Raw genomic sequence first — 8,491 nt, forward strand, 5'->3', positions numbered from 1 at the left:
GCAAAAAAGTTTCAGGCTGATAAGCTCGAACCCAAAGCGGATAAATGCATCTTCATGGACACCCAAAATAGTTGGGTATACCTCCTGTCTCAGAACCGAAAGCAATAAGGGATTGTTTCTAGAATCGGGTCCTTTCTCGAGGAAAAGTTTCTCTCGAAAGAATTGAGTGGGAGGATGGTGGAGACTTGATGAGGTTATTGAACCGTCTCTTCAACTAGTGTGTGGCAGGGCACAGGAAGTTGTTCCTGTGGCACCTACAACAATTGAAGTGGAAGCTTATGATAGTGATCATGAAACTTCAGATCAAGTCACTACCAAACCTCGTGGGATGACAAGGATGCGTACTACTTCAGAGTGGTATGTGATCCTGTCTTGGAAGTCATGTTGCTAGACAACAATGAAGCTACGAGCCATGGAGAAGCGATGGTGGGCCCGGATTCTGATAAATTGCTCAAGGCCATAAAATCCGAGATAGGATCCATATATGAAAACAAAGTGTAGACTTTGGAAGGACTACTTGATGGTCGTAAGGCTGTTAGGTACATATGGATTTTAAAAGGAAGACGGACAATGATGGTAAGTATCACCATTAAGAAAGCTCGACTTGTCGTTAAGATGTTTTCCGACAAGCTCAAGGAGTTGACTATGAAGAGACTTTCTCACTCGTAGTGATGCTAAGAGTCTGTTGGAATTATATTAGCAATTACTGCATTATTTGTGAAATCTTGCAGATTGGATGCCAAAAACCATTGTTTCCTCGACGATTTTTGAGTAAAGGTTGTATGTGATACAACCGGAAGGTTTTGTCAATCCTGAAAGATGCTAATAAGTATGCAAAGCTCCAGCAATCCTTCTAAGGACTGGAGTAAGCATCTCGGAGTTGGAATGTATGCTTTGATGATGATCAAAGATTTTGGGTTTATACAAAATTTATGAGAAACTTGTATTTCCAAAGAAGTGAGTGGGAGCACTATAGAATTTCTGATGAGTATATGTTGTTGACATATTATGGATCAGAAATGACGTAGAATTTCTGGAAAGCATATAGGGTTATTTGGAAAGTGTTTTTCAATAGAAAGCCTGGATTAAGCTACTTGAACATTGAGCATCAAGATCTATAAGGATAGATCAAAACGCTTAATGGTACTTTCAAATAAGTACATACCTTGACATGATCTTGAAGGTGTTCAAGATGGATCAGTCAAAGAAGGAGTTCTTGCCTGAGTTGTAAGGTATGAAGTTAAGACTTAAAGCTCGACCACGGCAGAATAGAGAGAAAGGAAGAAGGTCATCCCCTATGCTTAAGACATAGGCTCTACAGTGTGCTATGCTGTGTACCGCACCTGAAATGTGCCTTGCCATGGGTCAGTCCAGGGGTACAAGAGTGATCTAAGAATGGATCACAGGACAGCGGTCAAAGTTATCCTTAGTAACTTGTGGACTAAGGAATTTTCTCGATTATGGAGGTGGTAAAAGAGTTCGTCGTAAAGGGTTACGCCGATGCAAACTTTGACACTAATCCATATTATTCTGAGTAGTAAACTGGATTCGTATAGTAGAACAGTTATTTGGAATAGCTCCAAATATAGCGTAGTAGCTGCATCTACAAGATGACATAGAGATTTGCGAAGTACATACGGATCTGAAAGATTCAGACCCGTTGACTATAGCATCTCTCACAAGCATAACATGATCAAACCCAGAATTCATCGAGTGTTAATCACATGGTAATGTGAACTAGATTATTGACTCTAGTAAACTCTTGGGTGTTAGTCACATGGGGATGTGACCTTGAGTGTTAATCACATATCGATGTGAACTGGATTATTGACTCTAGTGCAAGTGGGAGACTATTTGAAATATGCCCTAGAGGCAATAATAAATTAGTTATTATTATATTTCCTTGTTCATGATAATCGTTTATTATCCATGCTAGAATTGTATTGATAGGAAACTCAGATACATGTGTGGATACATAGACAACACCATGTCCCTAGTAAGCCTCTAGTTGACTAGCTCGTTGATCAATAGATGGTTACGGTTTCCTGACCATGGACATTGGATGTCATTGATAACGGGATCACATCATTAGGAGAATGATGTGATGGACAAAGACCCAATCCTAAGCCTAGCACAAGATCATGTAGTTCGTATGCTAAAGCTTTTCTAATGTCAAGTATCATTTCCTTAGACCATGAGATTGTGCAACTCCCGGATACCGTAGGAGTGCTTTGGGTGTACCAAACGTCACAACGTAACTGGGTGGCTATAAAGGTACACTACAGGTATCTCCGAAAGTGTCTGTTGGGTTGGCACGAATTGAGACTGGGATTTGTCACTCCATGTAAACGGAGAGGTATCTCTGGGCCCACTCGGTAGGACATCATCATAATGTGCACAATGTGATCAAGGAGTTGATCACGGGATGATGTGTTACGGAACGAGTAAAGAGACTTGCCGGTAACGAGATTGAACAAGGTATCGGGATACCAACGATCGAATCTCGGGCAAGTATCGTACCGCTAGACAAAGGGAATTGTATACGGGATTGATTAAGTCCTTGACACCGTGGTTCATCCGATGAGATCATCGTGGAACATGTGGGAGCCAACATGGGTATCCAGATCCCGCTGTTGGTTATTGACCGGAGAGTCATCTCGGTCATGTCTGCATGTCTCCCGAACCCGTAGGGTCTACACACTTAAGGTTCGGTGACGCTAGGGTTATAGAGATATTAGTATGTGGTAACCTGAAAGTTGTTCGGAGTCCCGGATGAGATCCCGGACGTCACGAGGAGTTCCGGAATGGTCCGGAGGTAAAGAATTATATATAGGAAGTGCTATTTCGGCCATCGGGACAAGTTTCGGGGTCACCGGTATTGTACCGGGACCACCGGGTGGGGCCACCTGCCTCGGGGGGCCACATGGGCTTTAGGGGGTGCGCCTTGGCCTATATGGGCCAAGGGCACCCTCCCCAAGAGGCCCATGCGCCAAGAATCAAGGGAGAGGAAGAGTCCTAAAGGGGGAAGGCACCTCCGGGGTGCCTTGGGGAGGAGGGACTCCTCCCTGGCCGCACCCTTCCTTGGAGGAAGGGCCAAGGCTGCGCCTCCCCCTCTTCCTTGGCCCTATATATAGTGGGAGGAAGGGAGGGCAGCCCAACCTAAGCCCTGGCGCCTCCCTCTCCCTCCCATGACACATCTCCCTCCTCCCGCAGCGCTTGGCGAAGCCCTGTTGGAATCCCGCTACTTCCACCACCACGCCGTCGTGTTGCTGGATCTCCATCAACCTCTCCTCCCCCCTTGCTGGATCAAGAAGGAGGAGACGTCGATGTTCCGTACGTGTGTTGAACGCGGAGGTGCCGTCCGTTCGGCGCTAGGATCATCGGTGATTTGGATCACGACGAGTACGACTCCATCAACCCCGTTCTCTTGAACGCTTCCGCGCGTGATCTACAAGGGTATGTAGATCCACTCCTCCCTCGTTGCTAGATGACTCCATAGATAGATCTTGGTGACACGTAGGAAAATTTTGAATTTATGCTACGTTCCCCAACAGTCGGGCCATGTGGGCCATTGGTCCCAGTTCATCTGGACCTTTTTGGTCCCGGTTGGAGGGACGAACCGGGACCAATGGGCCTCTCTCCTGGTCCACCACCATTGGTCCCGGTTGGTGGCTTGAACCGGGACCAAAGGCTCCCCTTTAGTCCCGGTTCATGCCACCAACCGGGACCAATGAGGTGCCTATATATACCCCCTCGCGTAAGAGCAGAGCACACTGCTCTGTTTTTTTCTGGCCGAGGGGGAGAGGGCTTGGTGGTGCTCTAGCTCACCTCCTATGCACACAAGGTGTTTGATGGAATGCCCGAGCCACACTACTTAAGCTTTCTCCTCTCCAAGCTTGACCTCCAAGCTCCATTTTCCTCAATATTTGTCTAGATTTAGCGGTCCGTCACGCCCCGTCCCCGTCTTCACCGCCGTCGATCACCCGTGCCGAGCTCATCGCCGGCACCACCGTGGTGAGCCTCTTGTTCTTATCTTCTTTCTGAAAGGAAAAATATTCTTACTTGTATGTTTACATAGATACTTGTATTATTTTCTTACTTTTATTATTGCATCTTATATAGTGCGATGGTTTTGGTATCCGCCCCCGTCGGCCCTCGTCCTATCTATGATTCGGATGTGGTATATATATTATCTTTATAACTATTGGTTCATTTATTGTTTATGAAAATTATGCCGACCAACGTGACATAGATTTTATTTATGTAGGATGTATGTGAATCGGAAATGCCAACCAACCCTATTGTCGAGAGGTTAAATTTAGTTGAAGAAGAAAACAATTTGTTGAAGGAAAAAATAAAAAAAAATGTGGAGGAGAAGATGATATTGGAGTTGCATGTTGCGGATGTCGTCGATGATCACAAGATCAAGATGGATGCAATGCGCTTGAAGATTAGAAAGATTAGAAAATATGCCATTCATACCGAGGCTTGGTATCATTATGCCGTTGGATCAATTGTTACCTTGGTTGCAATTATGATCGCATTTATTTTCGCATTGAAATGTTTTACATAGTTTCAATGTATGGTTTAATTAATTAGATGCTCTGGAGAGCTATATGTTGTTAGATGAGAACTATGTATGCACTTTGGTTTTAATGTGATGATGAACTTCTATTAATTTGGACACTTAATTATATATAATGCACGCAGGTGAACCGGCAATGGATGTACGGTGACAGACACACCTCCAAGTACATTAAGGGCGTGCATGAGTTTCTCGATGCGGCTGAGGCAAACAAGCAGAATGGTTTTATGTGTTGCCCATGCACTGAATGTGGGAATACGAGGTCTTACTCTAACCGGAAAATCCTTCACTCCCACCTGCTTTACAAGGGTTTCATGCCACACTATAATGTTTGGACGAGGCACGGAGAAATAGGGGTTATGATGGAAGACGGCGAAGAAGAAGAGTACGATGACAACTATGTGCCCCCTGAATACGGTGATGCTGCAACGGGGGGAGCTGGTGAAGATCAAGAGGAACCAGACGATGTGCCCAATGATGCTGCAACTGGTGAAGCTGCTGAAGATCAAGAGGAACCAGATGATGTGCCCGATGATGATGATCTCCGCTGGGTCATTGTCGATGCAAGGATGCAATGCGAAAGTCAAAAGGAGAAGCTGAAGTTCGATCGCATGTTAGAGGATCACAAAAAAGGGTTGTACCCCAATTGCGAAGATGGCAACACAAAGCTCGGTACTGTACTGGAATTGCTGCAGTGGAAGGCAGAGAATGCTGTGGCTAACAAAGGATTTGAGAAGCTACTGAAAATATTGTAGAAGAAGCTTCCAAAGGATAACGAATTGCCCGACAGTACATACGCAGCAAAGAAGGTCGTATGCCCTCTAGGATTGGAGGTTGAGAAGATACATGCATGCCCTAATGACTGCATCCTCTATCGCGATGCATACAAGGATCTGAACGCATGCCCGGTATGCGGTGCATTGCGGTATAAGATCAGACGAGATGACCCTGGTGATGTTGACGGCGAGCCCCCCAGGAAGAGGGTTCCTGCGAAGGTGATGTGGTATGCTCCTATAATACCACGGTTGAAACGTCTGTTCAGAAACGAAGAGCATGCCAAGTTGATGCGATGGCACAGTGAGAACCGGAAGAAAGATGGGAAGTTGAGAGCACCCGCTGACGGGTCGCGGTGGAGAAAAATCGAGAGAAAGTACTGGGATGAGTTTGCAAAGGACCCAAGGAATGTATGGTTTGCTTTAAGCGCGGATGGCATTAATCCTTTCGGGGAGCAGAGCAGCAATCACAGCACCTGGCCCGTGACTCTATGTATGTATAACCTTCCTCCTTGGATGTGCATGAAGCGGAAGTTCATTATGATGTCAGTTCTCATCCAAGGCCTTAAGCAACCCGGCAACGACATTGATGTGTACCTAAGGCCATTAGTTGAAGAACTTTTACAGCTGTGGAATGAAAATGGTGTACGTACGTGGGATGAGCACAGACAGGAGAAATTTAACCTAAAGGCGTTGCTGTTCGTGACCATCAACGATTGGCCCGCTCTCAGTAACCTTTCAGGACAGACAAACAAAGGATACCATGCATGCACGCACTGTTTAGATGACACTGAAAGTATATACCTGGACAAATGCAGGAAGAATGTGTACCTGGGCCATCGTCGATTTCTTCCGACCAAACATCAATGTCGAAAGAAAGGCAAGCATTTCAAAGGCGAGGCAGATCACCGGAAGAAGCCCGCCATGCGTACCGGTGATCACGTACTTGCTATGGTCAATGATTTACACGTAATATTTGGAAAGGGTCCCGGCGGACTAGTTGTTCCGAATGACGCTGAGGGACACGCACCCATGTGGAAGAAGAAATCTATATTTTGGGACCTACCCTACTGGAAAGACCTAGAGGTCCGCTCTTCAATCGACGTGATGCACGTGACGAAGAACCTTTGCGTGAACCTACTAGGCTTCTTGGGCGTGTATGGGAAGACAAAATATACACCTGAGGCACGGGAGGACCTACAATGTTTGCACGAAAAAGACGGCATGCCTCCGAAGCAGTATAAATTTCCTGCCGGCTACGCTCTTATGAAAGAAGAGAAAGAAATCTTCTTGGAATGCCTGCTCAGTATGAAGGTCATGACTGGCTTCTCGTCGAATATAAAGGGAATAATAAATATGCCAGAGAAAAAGTTTCAGAACCTAAAGTCTCATGACTACCACGTGATTATGACGCAACTACTTCCGGTTGCATTGAGGGGGCTTCTACCAGAAAACGTCCGATTAGCCATTGTGAAGCTATGTGCATTCCTCAATGCAATCTCTCAGAAGGTGATCCATCCAGAAATCGTACCAAGGCTAAGGAGTGATGTGGCGCAATGTCTTGTCAGTTTCGAGCTAGTGTTCCCACCATCCTTCTTCAATATCATGACGCACGTCCTAGTTCATCTAGTCGACGAGATTGTCATCCTGGGGCCCGTATTTCTACACAATATGTTCCCCTTTGAGAGGTTCATGGGAGTCCTAAAGAAATATGTCCGTAACCACGCTAGGCCAGAAGGAAGCATCTCCATGGGCTATCAAACAGAGGATGTTATCGGGTTTTGTGTTGACTTCATTCCTGGCCTTAAGAAGATAGGTCTTCCTAAATCGTGGTATGAGGGGAGACTGACTGGAAAAGGCACTCTTGGAAGTGACTCAATAATATGCAGGGACGGATATTCTTGGTCTCAAGCACACTATACAGTTCTACAGAACTCTACCTTGGTGACCCCGTATGTCGATGAACACAAGAACAGTCTGCGCTCCAAACACCCGGAGCAGTGCGACGACTAGATTACATGTGAACACATCAGGACTTTCAGCAGTTGGTTGGAAACATGTCTCAGAGGTGACAACACTGTTTGTGATGAGTTTTACTTGTTGTCCAGGAGACCATCTTTGACTGTATTGACTTACAAAGGATACGAGATAAATGGGAATACATTTTACACGATCGCCCAAGATCAAAAAAGCACCAACCAAAACAGCGGTGTCCGCTTTGATGCAGCAACCGAGAGCGGAAAAGACACATATTATGGTTACATAGTGGACATATGGGAACTTGACTACGGACATAATTTTAAGGTCCCTTTGTTTAAGTGCAAATGGGTCTATCTGTCAGGCGGCGGGGTACAGGTAGACCCACAGTACGGAATGACAACAGTGGATCTAAAAAATCTTGGGTACACTGACGAACCGTTCGTCCTAGCCAATGATGTGGCACAGGTTATCTATGTGAAGGACATGTCTACCAAACCGAGAAAAAGATAAGATAAGGAAGCGAATACATCATACGATGAGCCAAAGCGCCACATAGTTCTTTCAGGAAAAATGGACATCCTGGGAGTGGACGGCAAGATAGACATGTCTAAAGATTATGAAAAGTTTCATGAAATTCCTCCCTTCAATGTCAAGGCTGACCCAAGCATCCTGATAAACGATGAAGATTATCCATGGTTACGGTGCAATAAGCAAATGACACAAGCGAAGAAAAAGTGAAGACTTTCTCCCGCAACTATTATGATGATATCATGCCAACTTTGTAACACACGAGTATGCTATGTCAACTTTTTCAGAGTTCATTTGAAAACTATGAATTTAGGTCGAATTTTCTCTATAGGTGCATCTATGTTCATTTTTTAGTAAAGTTAATCACAAACTTGTGATTCACACAAATTTCAAAGAATTCAAATTTGAAAACTAATGGCACTAACAGAAAGTTTATATTTTTTCTAAAACTAATGGCACTAACAGAAAGTTTATAATTTTGCTGACCTAAAAGCAAAAAGAAATAAAAAATAAAGCAAAAAACAAAAGAAAATAAATAATGTAGAAAACAAAACAAAAAATCTGGAAAACAAAAAAATAGCAACAATAAGTATTTTTTTGTAAATAGAAACAAAATAAAATAAAT

This window comes from Triticum dicoccoides, chromosome 2A (assembly GCF_002162155.2).
Source record: "Triticum dicoccoides isolate Atlit2015 ecotype Zavitan chromosome 2A, WEW_v2.0, whole genome shotgun sequence".
NCBI classification, from domain to species: domain Eukaryota; kingdom Viridiplantae; phylum Streptophyta; class Magnoliopsida; order Poales; family Poaceae; genus Triticum; species Triticum dicoccoides.